The sequence below is a fragment of the Delphinus delphis genome, chromosome 18, assembly GCF_949987515.2.
Source record: "Delphinus delphis chromosome 18, mDelDel1.2, whole genome shotgun sequence".
Taxonomy (NCBI): Eukaryota; Metazoa; Chordata; class Mammalia; order Artiodactyla; family Delphinidae; genus Delphinus; species Delphinus delphis.
In genome coordinates, this window is record NC_082700.1 from 71290636 (window position 1) to 71301860 (window position 11225).

An 11225-nucleotide genomic window follows, 5' to 3' on the forward strand; every position below is an offset into this window, starting at 1 on the left:
AGTGTCCCTCTCTGTATTCTTTGGATCCTAAGTGTTTGAAGAGCACCTTATCTCTGAGAACATGGGTTTCAGGAATACATTGCCTGGATCTCCCACCCATTAGTTTTGCCCCATTATGATTCACCACCTGCAACATGGGATGATAAAGAAACGTATCACATAAGGTAATTATCATTTTTAACTGAATCGATACACATAAGGTGCTTAGAAGTGTGTCTAGTGCTGAACAAATTCCTTAATGTATGACTCGTAGTAGCAGCAGGAGTAATGTCTTAATTCCCGTGGATTTTAATACAGTTAGGGGCTCAATGTTTCAAGTCTAAATAGTTCCACAAGCTTCAAAATGTACAACTTTCCTCTGATTCTTCTACTGTTAGAAGAATGACACACCAACTTGATATTACTTGTGCAATCTTTTTCTCTGCTGAACACTGATGTTATCCTTTGTCTATCATCTCAAATTCACATTTTGTTATTAATCTATTGCTGCTGTGTAATGTGTGGCATAAAATGACACATCTTTAATATCTCACGGTTTCAAAGGGTCAGGGTTCTGGACACAGCTTAGCTGGGTCCCCTGCTCCAGAATCTCTCACAAGGTTGCAAACAAGGTGTTTTTTTGTACCTTATTGAAGTATCGTTGATTTACAATGGTGTGTTACTTTCAAGTGTATAGCAAAGTGATTCAGTTATATATAGAGAGATATACATTCTTTTCCAGATTCTTTTCCCTTATAGGTTATTACAAGATATTGAGTATAGTTCCTTGTGCTATAGGTCCTTGTTGGTTATCTCTTTTATATAAAGTAGTGTGTGTATTTTAATCCCAAACTCCTAATTTTTCCCTCCCCCTTTTCCCTTTGGCAATGATAAGTTTGTTTTCTGTCTGTGAGTCTGTTTCTGTTTTGTAAATAAGTTCATTTGTATCATATTTTAGATTCCACATAAAAGCCATATTACATGATATTTGTCTTTGTCTGACTTACTTCACTTAGTATGATCACCTCTAGGTCCATCCATGTTGCTGCAAATGGCATTATTTTATTCTTTTTAATGGCTGAGTAATATTCCATTGTATATGTACCACATCTTCTTCATCCATTCATCTGCTGATGGACAGTTCCGTTGCTTCCATGTCTTGGCTATTGTAAATAGTGCTGCAATGAATATTGGGGTGCATGTATCCTTTCAAATTATGGTTTTCTCTGGATACATGCCCAGTAGTGTGATTGCAAGATCATATAGTAGCTCTATTTTTAGTTTTTTAAGGAACTTCCATACCATTTTGACCAGGACTGGAGTCTGATTTGAAAGCCTGCCTGGAGAATTGTGTCTTCTCACTGTTCAACAACACATAGCATTTGTTTCAATTGGACATGCTTCATAGCCCTCTCAGAAATGAATTCCCATTTCAGTATCCCTTTATTCAGTAATCAATTCCCAAATACCTACTCTGTTCTTGTATGAGATGTTACGAAGTCATTCTGCCAGCTTGACTTGGAAAGCATCTTGCCACTTCTGGAACATGACCCTACCCGCCAAGTCTTAGCCATTCCTCCACCCCTCACAGAACGTCTTGTCTTCATTCTCCAGACAACAGTACTTGTTCCTTCTTCTTACCTCTCATTTTACATTTAGAACCACACATTTTGGCAGTGAGATTTTCTCCGATTTGTTCATATTGGTCATATGGAAATAGGTATTAATGGAATAACAAATAACTTGAATGTGAAATCCATGCCTTATTTTTGACTTGCACAACCCCCAGCACAGATCTTGGAAATTTGGTACAAATAATAATAACTATTATTAGTAAGTGATTATCTAATTGAATCATTTTTCAACATGGAGATCTTGTTATTTAGTATTAGAAAAGTAATGCTGTGTTCTGGTAGGATCTTGGAAAACACCGATAGGATTTTTATTTTAAATTGTGGTTTCCTGAATGCACCTTTAGAACAAGTGCCTTTTTCATTCTTTATTCTGGAAGAAATACTACCAATTATAAGTTATCACTGCAATTACAGATTCAAGGCTTGAGTTTACAAATAACACTGAGCAAAAATATTTCCTTCTAAAATACTTTAAGGACAGGTTTTATTTAGCATTGTGTATATGTTACAAAATGGTGTGATGAAGTTTTAGCAAATTTAACTAGTTTGGTTAAACAATAATACACATGGTCAGGAAAAGGAAACAAAATCTCTAGTTCCTCAATGTGGCCAAAGCCCGTTTTAACATACTGCACAGTGTATTTAAAGCTTCAGTCGACAGTCATACATAAGAAAGATTTATGATACTATACCATGGAATGTTCACTTAGAAGAAGTGCTCACTGAGGTTCCACGATTCTACAACAGAAACGCAGAAGACTTTATTCAGTGTAATGTTAGACACTTTATGTCTCCATTCACTCATGTTTTTCCTCCTAGAGTTTTATCATTTTTCCTTTGGATCTTCATGTTTGTATGCCTCACTGTTTCCTTTAGTCTAATCGCAGGCAAGCTAGATCGCTGTCTGTAAACACAACCATGTGGATGAAGATGATAAACAAGGTATTCTAACACATACACTGCTGTGGAGTCAACATAGTGAAGATAAACTGCAAGTTCAAAACAGCAAACAGGACCCTCTACAGGAGGATAATAGGTATAGCCCCAGCACCAAAAGTTTCTGGTTAGATAAACTTTCAGTGGTGGTCTGGTCCAAAAAGATGGAAAATTTCTTTTCCAATGGGGTCTTTAGAATCCCTGCTTCTACATTCGTGATTTCCATGTCTCCCCAGGGCTGTCTCCCGTGGAAGAACTGTGTGTACATCTGTCTGTCTTGGCTGCATCAACACATTTCAACACTCCTTTGCTTGGTACATCTCCTGTTTCTTCACTCATGTAGCCCTACCTTATATAGGGCTTAAGTCTTCTCCCTAAGTGTATGGGTTCTTCAGGGTTAGTCTGCCAAAAGCCATCTCAGGTTCTCTTGTATGACACAAGCATCGTCACCTGATGTCAAGAACCAATCAGTATCTTCCAGACAAAGCTCAGGAATGCACTGAGAAGCTTTCATTTTTTCCCAGTAGAATTGGTCCCTGCCTTCTTTGGTGTTTAATCCCACAGTAAGGAAGTCTTTATTTCCGTCTGAACTCATGAACAACACTTTAGTCCAATGCCGGGCCCAAGTAGATTTGACATGTTTGGTTCTTTTCTTTAGATTTTTGAAGCCGGGTCATCATAACCCAGCAAAGATTTTTAACCCTCCAACAAGAGTTGTTCAGCTCTGTCTGCGTTCTCACCTGCACGCCAGCTGGCACCTGTGTTAAAGCCCATCTCTCTTTCTAGATGCTTGCGCCCCTTATCATGAAGCTCATTGTGAAGAGTAGGCTGTGGGTCACCCCACTCTCCCGAAATAATATTAAATAGCTGAGAATATAAGGGAAAGCTGACTGCTGACCCACAGAGGAAGGAGAAGACACTTAGCCAAGACCTGGAGGCCATTCCCAAAGGCGTGTCTCCTAAAATCTGCAAAGGAAGTCAAGGGACCATGAAAATACACCGTGCTTATCCTTTATCCCATCTCCTCCGGATAGGGCCCCCTCCTGAAAAGCGGGCGCAGGAGACGGGCAGGAGGCTGGAAGCACTCGGTTCACCTGCTCCCTGGAAACTGACAGCACAGGGCCCTATCTTGCCCTCTGGGGGCGACATTGCCCTCCCAGTGTCACTCCTCCTGGCAACGGAGAAGGAGGTGGAGGTTGACTCAGGGATGCCTGGTCACTTGTGGCCTGTTTCAGCTTCAGCAGCAACTCTCCAAGGGCTTCGCCATCCACGCGCTCGGATGGACAGGTGCGTGGTCCACAGAGCTCCCTCCCCAGCATCCTCGCAGTGAGCTCCCCACCCTGTGCCCATCGCGCCCAGCCAGGCCACAGAGCAGCCGCCCCGGGTAGGGACTCTAATGAGAAATCTCGACACCGATTCTGGTAACATGTTCCTTGGATGTACAGTGCATTTGGAACAGAGGATGAATACATACCTCTCTTTTTTTGCTCCCTCTTGAAACTGCTCGAAAGCTACAGTGAAGAGATATTTTTAAAGAAATAAACAGAATTATTAAGAAAAAAAAATGTTAGAAGAGAAAAGAGTAACACCGTTTTCGAAGATGTAAGGCAAATAGTGAAAAGTTTTCTTAATAGACCCAAGATGACAAAATACTGTTGGGGGTGGAGGTGGGGAGTGGAGTGGCAGTGGGTTGAGAGCCAAAATGAGATAGAATGAAACATTTCCAGCAGGTTTTCGAATTTCCAAGACTACTAGTATTAGCTGGTCACTCCACAGGTAAGAGAGAAGGGTGATTATGTAGAATGAGATCGAAAGGGGAGAAATAAAACTAAAGTTGTGAAGGAAACATTCTGATGTCCTAAATCTCTTCTCCCACTGAACTCCCAGACACTTATCCTCCATGCAGGATATCAGAGGAATTTTTTTTGCAAAAGAAAACGACTCTAAGAGAAGACTCCTGAGGATACTGATTGTCAGTTCCCCATCAAATGGCCTGGCTGAATCACCACTTGGAGAAGATGGTAGGGGACATACACTTGGAACCTCTAAACAGCTTCTTACTTTGCCTCCTTACAAGGAGCAGAATCAACGGAGTCAACCAGAGTCTCTCAAACAAGAGGTTTGAAGTAAAGGGAAAACAAAACAAAGAAAGAAAAAAGAAAGAAAGAAAGAGAGAGAGAGAGAGAAAGGAAGGAAGAAAGAGAGAAAGAAAGAAAAAGAAAGAAAGAAAAAGAGAGAAATCGAGGAAGAATTTAGAGGAAATAGGGACTCACCAGGGAGTAGAAAACTTCAAAAATACTAAAACACTACCCTGGATATCCTCAGACAGATAAGAAAATATATTGAAAGCTTGAAGTAAGAAAAATATACTAGAAAAAAAGAGCAATCTGAAAGCTACACACACACATTCATACATCACACACACACACACACACACACACACACACACACACACACACACACACACTAAATATCTTGGGGAAATTAACTCAAGAGAGCAGAAGTAAAACTCAGTAGAAGTTTTGGAAGATAAAGTTGAAAAAAAAAAATCTCCAGTAAGTAGGGCAGAAAGACAAAGATGGAAAACACGAGTAAATATTAAAATAAAAATTATTCTAATTTAAGTTCTAGAAATTCACAAAGAGTAACAGAGAGAACAGACATGAGAGCACCATGAATTAGATAATTCATGGAAACTTGCTAAAGAGAAAGGGCATGAGTCTAGATTAGAATGGCTTTCTAAGTGCCCTGTGTACTGACTGGAGGGTACGTGCCTCCTAGGTCCTGGGAACAGTCAGCCAGTGTTCCCTGAGTGCCATGTGCAAGGAAGACCATGTTCAAAGTTGAACACAGAGAGGAAAGAGTCAAATCTTTCAGTAATTGATAGGCATCAGTGATGGCTCAGGCTTTTACTGGGGTAGATGGGAAACGACTGCTGTGTTTTGAGTAGAGAAATGACATCGTCTGTTAGTTTAACTTGATCAATCCGAGAACAACAGAAAAGAAGGCAAAGACAGAGCAAACCTATCCATTTGTAGCACTTGTGATAAGGTAGAGATGAGGAAAGGAAGGGGTTTTGACCTGGGTGGTAGCAGCAAAGGTGAAGAGAGTGGTGGGAACCTGTATTTAAATTTAATATTTAAATATAATTTGGAGGTAAAGCTAATAGGATTTGCTGCTAGATTGAAAGCAAGGTAACCCTACGACAAAATTTTTACTAGTGGTAGAAACAGAGTTGGTTTTTCTTTCCTTTCTTTTCTCTTTTTTTTTGAGTGGGGGTGGGGGTGAGGGTGTTGTTTTCAACATGGTGAGCTCGAAATGTAGATTAGACATCCGGGAAGAAACGTTCAACAGGCAGTTGAATCTAACACTCTGGGATTCAGAGGAAGAACTCAGACAGTAGATATAAACGGGAAGCATGCGATGAGGTGACATCATGAGGGGTTTGAGTGCGAATAGAAGACAGCCCTGGGCTTACCAGCATTTAGAGGTCAGAGAGAGGAGTCAAGTTCATGAAAGCAGACTGAGAAAAAAAAGGCTAGAACACCAGGTGTTTCCTGGAATCCAAGCGAAGAAAATGTTTCAGGGTGCAATTATGTCAAATGTTGATATTCAAGTCAGATGGAGAACAGGAATTAGTCTTCTTGTTAATGGCTTGCAAGCAGGGTGAGAATGCAGTCCTGATTGAGGAGGGTTCAAGAGAAAACGTGAAGAGTTCAGTTGAAGAGAGTGAGTCTGTTCAGACAATACTTGGTGTAGATTTGCCTTAATGGTGGGTTGGGGGGGAGGGAAGGGGGGAGGAGTAGAGAATTGCAGAAGAAATGTGGGAACGGATGCTAAATGTATTAAGAGAGGGATTTTTCTTTTTGAAAATGATAGAAAAAGTGTTTGATGCTAATACTGATTCAGTAGAAATGCAGGGAAGGGAGAAGAGCTACAGCAAATGCCAAGTGTGGGCCAGAAGGATGTGTCAGCAGGAGGAAAGCAGGAAGTACCAGGAGCCCAGGTGGCACATCTGTCTTTACAGGAGACGAGGTAGAGGCATGGCAGACGTGGGGTCGATGTGTCATATCTGAGAGCTGGGGGAAGGCCTCTCTCCTACTTGCGCCAATTTTCTCAGGAAAATAGAAGCAAGGTGGGGAGAAGATGTTAGAAGCTTGGAGCAGGGGAACATTTGAAATGGTGGTTGCATGGGCGTGGGAAAGTGAGTGGGCCAAGTCACCTTGACCTGAGTTTTGGGTAGAATGTAGAGTAATAGAGACACCAGCACTGAGTACTGATCAGACCCACAGTAGACTCTAAGCTCATCAGGAGAAAACGTTGAAGAGGAAGGTCCACGTGTGTGAGAGAAGGCAAGGAGAGAAAACAGAGCTAAGTAGAAAAGAACCATAGCAGAAGGTTAATAGATACTAACGCACATGCAATTTGTATAAAAAGAGGTGCATTCTCAACGAACCAGATTCAAGAGCTAAGTGGTTTCCTGTTAAAAGGACTGCATTTTATTTCTAGAGCTGGTGGAACTACTTAATTCTTTATATGCATGAATAGCTTTCATATAAATCACATTTGAAAATATTTACTATTTGAAATATTGAAGAAGGAATAGGAAAAGGGAGAAAAAAAGTACATGCCCATTTGTGTGTGTGTATGTATATATGTATAGATAAGCTGTACAGTTAGCTGCTTGAATAAATAACACATGTATTTATTTGTTTACACTTCATGGCCTTCTTAATGCCAAAAAGGATCTGAGATATAAACAGATTTGCCATCTCTATAATGAAGCATCGTCACAATTAATAGTGTGTAGCTGTGCATTTCAGGGAACAGTAGTTTCAGCTAGACTAACACACTTAATTATTAAAACATGGCATTAAAACTAAGATTTTTTTCCTTGTGAAAGTCATCTGACAACTCATGAATCAAATAGTTAGAGCTGAAAAACAGCAGTGACAAATGCAGAGAACAACGCAGTTTTCTCGTCTCTCATTTACGAAATCTTACATGTTGTCAACAAATTTCCCCTGATTAACATATCAAGGCCTTCGTTATTATCATCTTTTAACAAGAAGGTTATACACGTGAAGTTGTATGAATTAAACCCCACCTCCCAACCCCCATCAAACCATTGTTCATGCCCAAGAAAGTAAAATTTGAAAACCAGTACGTTTGTTGGAAAATGGTTATCGAATGTGCCATGATCTTTGGGAGAACAGAGGTCTGCACTTATAAATCAAGCTTCAGCCCTGACTTTGACTTTGGTATCCTGGTCAGGTCCAGCCTTGGGGTGGACTCCCCAGGTCTCCAATGTTCCTACAGACATGGGTTCCTGGGACCATCACCTCATGCTTAGGACTGGGGAGAATGTCCAGTGTTTCTGCACATGCCTAGAACACGATTAAGAGTAGATTGCTAAATACTGTCATGGGCCACAACTGTTTTTACTTTGCAAGCATTCTGAGAGTACGAAAAAAGAGCTGATTTAATCTTCATAGCATTCACTGTGGTTTATTGTCTATCCGGAGCCTTAGTTATAACTTCAAACCAAGAACAAGGTCCTCGTGCACGTGACATCCAATGAGCCGTGAAAGGAACGAAGTACATTCACTGCCCGGGAGAGATTCCAGCAGCTTCTCCACATGAGATCCGTATATAACAGATGGGACCAGGGTGACTGATTTAATTAGAATATTTTAATAGCAGGATGGTGAACATTGTACAGCTCTATCACTTAGGAGAAGGGCCATTAAATTCACCGAAGTAATTGTTTCATTGGGAGGATATGTCAAATAAAAAAATATCTACATGTAATATATATATTTAATTTGAAGGGAATTTCAGATGATTATGAAAATGAAGTCATTATATAACATATGATGGTTATCTAAATCTTTATGAGAAGTGAACCTTTAAAGCTGCTCAAATATTTATCTTGTCTTATTAATTGAAGTATCCTGCTGCTTTAAGGTCCTTTTGACCTCGTTACTGTTGTCTTACAGACTTTACCATGATACATGAGAAGGGGAAGTAGCCTTTTCAGTGTGTTCAGAAAATAGACAGTTTTGAGACATAAAAGGCCGTTTACACAGTATACAGCATTTGTCTAAAGTTAGTGAACTCTCTAAAGGAATTAGTAACACAAAAACACAATTCTTAGAGGAAGATAGCATCCTGAACTATGCTCTGAATGAATTCTACAGAAGCAGAAAACAAATTAATCTCTTTTAATTACTGTTAGTTAACCATAAAATTTTTGAAGGTTTTTATTGAAAAAAATTACTATTAGTCTAAATTTATATTTACATCACTAAGGATTTGCACATTCAAAAAATTTTTATCTTCTAAACCTGGTGGATAATGTATTACATATTAACTCCCAGATAGTATCTATCATTCTATTTTGAACAAATCCTATATTTCATTTAATATAATATAGCAAGTCTTCCTGTGGTAATGAGCGGTTGGTGTAACACAAGGCTTAGCACCATGGCGCTTAATGAAAATTGAATTAAAGTGATAATAGAACTGATGTCAGTTAGCCTTAGTAGAATCTATTGTTCAGTTTCTGTTCAAGCAGCAATGAGAAAAATGCCCCTTTTTATTTAAAAGGTCTCAGTCTTATGTATACCTGATTTTTAAAATTTTGTTTGCAAATCAAAATAATCAATTAGGTTTAAGGGGAAGATAAAATGAGATATCTACTATGCCTATATGTTTGTCTATCTATGCATCTCAATATTTATGTAGCAAAGAACAGTTTTCTTTTGATAAAAAGAGGAATAGCATATTTATTTGCATAGTAATAATGTTTCATACTTTATCTTCTTGAAATAATCTATTTAATTCATGCATTTATTTTTTAAATAACTGGTATATTCATTCATCACTCTTTTATTTAAGACATAATGGTAAATGCTTAGTATTAAATACCAGAGACAAGTGAGAATGAAACAGTTAAAGAGAAAACTCCTAGACACTTTGCCTGCAGTAGCCAGGAGAGATGTTTGCTGCTAGGATCCAGAAGGTATCATAGCGTCAAAGATGCTGTGGGGTGACTTGATCAGGATGTAAACCTGGCACTCGTTTTCTTCAGACCCCAAACTCAAGTGAACTATAAAATCTCTCTGACTGCCCCAGCCCAAATCAGATTTCAGTCGAGGAAACAAAACTTAGGGAGCTATGACAGTGGTACATTTCTCAGTTAAAGAATCAGGCAACTGTGCCATGAATTCATAGGAAGCCTATCGAAGGAGCATACATGCTCCTATGTCATTGTATCGCACAGACCAGTGCAGTAGCTAGTAGTAACAGGCTTAGCTAGCCTTATGTAAAAAACTGAAAAATAGGCTCATCTTTTTTGAACTTTGAATCTTAGCAGATAGTATAAATAGAGCCCTCTGCAGTTTGTATTGATATCAATCTTTATAAAGCTAACAATTTGGGATATGGACAGTGTACACACAAGAGAGTATGAGAAAATAAAAGAAAGCAGGGTGTGTGAAGGAGCGGATCGCATACTGGCTGGTCATGATACACTAAGAACTGCATCCATTTCCAAGTGAGAAGGACCAAAGATGAATCAGAATCGCTTTATATGTTACCTGTGTTTTGATGTATAAATAATTCTGATTCTGTTAATCATTTAATAAACTGCATGTAGTTCTAATATCATGTTTTAGTCATTCCCAAGGAAAGCTTTTGTTGCTGTTTTAAGACCTCAGTCCTGGCTTGAAGAACCCTTTCCAGTTTTATCAAAGGGTGCAATTGACAACCGTAGTCTAACCTTCTGTTAACAAGAATGATCAGAAAAGATAGGTGTCACCTATACAGCATGCGACTTTCTTCACACCCGTTCCTGCAGGAGTCCACTCTGCACCACACCCACACGACACCAAGGAATGGCTCTTCACTTTTCACTTCTTCCTCCATCAGTGGCTTCCCTACCTCTAAAAATGTTTCCCCAGATGTGCATGTAGCAGGCCAGATCTGAACAAAAGCCCCATCTTTATTTTTCCCCTCATTACAAATGCAGAGATATAGAGAAAAATTTTATAAGGCCTGTCAAAGATAGGAAAACAATTGGATCATTTCTAAATTCCCTTCTTAAAACTGATTCTGTGCTGATGCAGTAATAGACCACTAAAAAGAAACGTGTCTATGTTAAAATCACTTTTCCATTTTCCCCTTTATAAAATATGGCAAATAGAATAGTTATTTATATTGCCAACAACTGAAACAGTGTCAGATGTTTGAGATCTTCTGGAAATGTTTATTGAATGAGTGAAAGAATTAAGTCAACCAAATATTCTGTACCTTGTGAGAACGCTGCTAATATCTGGTTGATAAGAAAGTCGACGCTTCAGGCTACAATTATTGAGGAACAGATATTAGTTTCATCATGATATATCTTGTCTCTCCTTCTGCCTCTGATGGAACGGATACATTGTATTCTGGCTTGTACTGTGTAGGAAATTAACTAGAACATATGAAAATTAAGCCTGCTAACATAGACTCAATAATACATTAAAGCAATCTGATAAAAATAAATGTCTGGGGAGCTAGTACCTAATATGTGCAGAGTTGATATGTGCAGTTAAAACTGTATACTCTAGATGGGAGAAAAGACATATAATTTTGAAAAAGAAAAGTAAATTAAAAAGTGTCATTAGATGACAA

General features: G+C 39.0%; 1 pseudogene; it reads right to left on the reverse strand.

Annotated features, from left to right (window-relative positions):
* Positions 1–2439: 2439 nt before the first annotated feature.
* LOC132413634 (glycoprotein-N-acetylgalactosamine 3-beta-galactosyltransferase 1 pseudogene) lies at positions 2440–3491 on the reverse strand (annotated as a pseudogene).
* Between the last annotated feature and the right edge of the window lie 7734 nt (positions 3492–11225).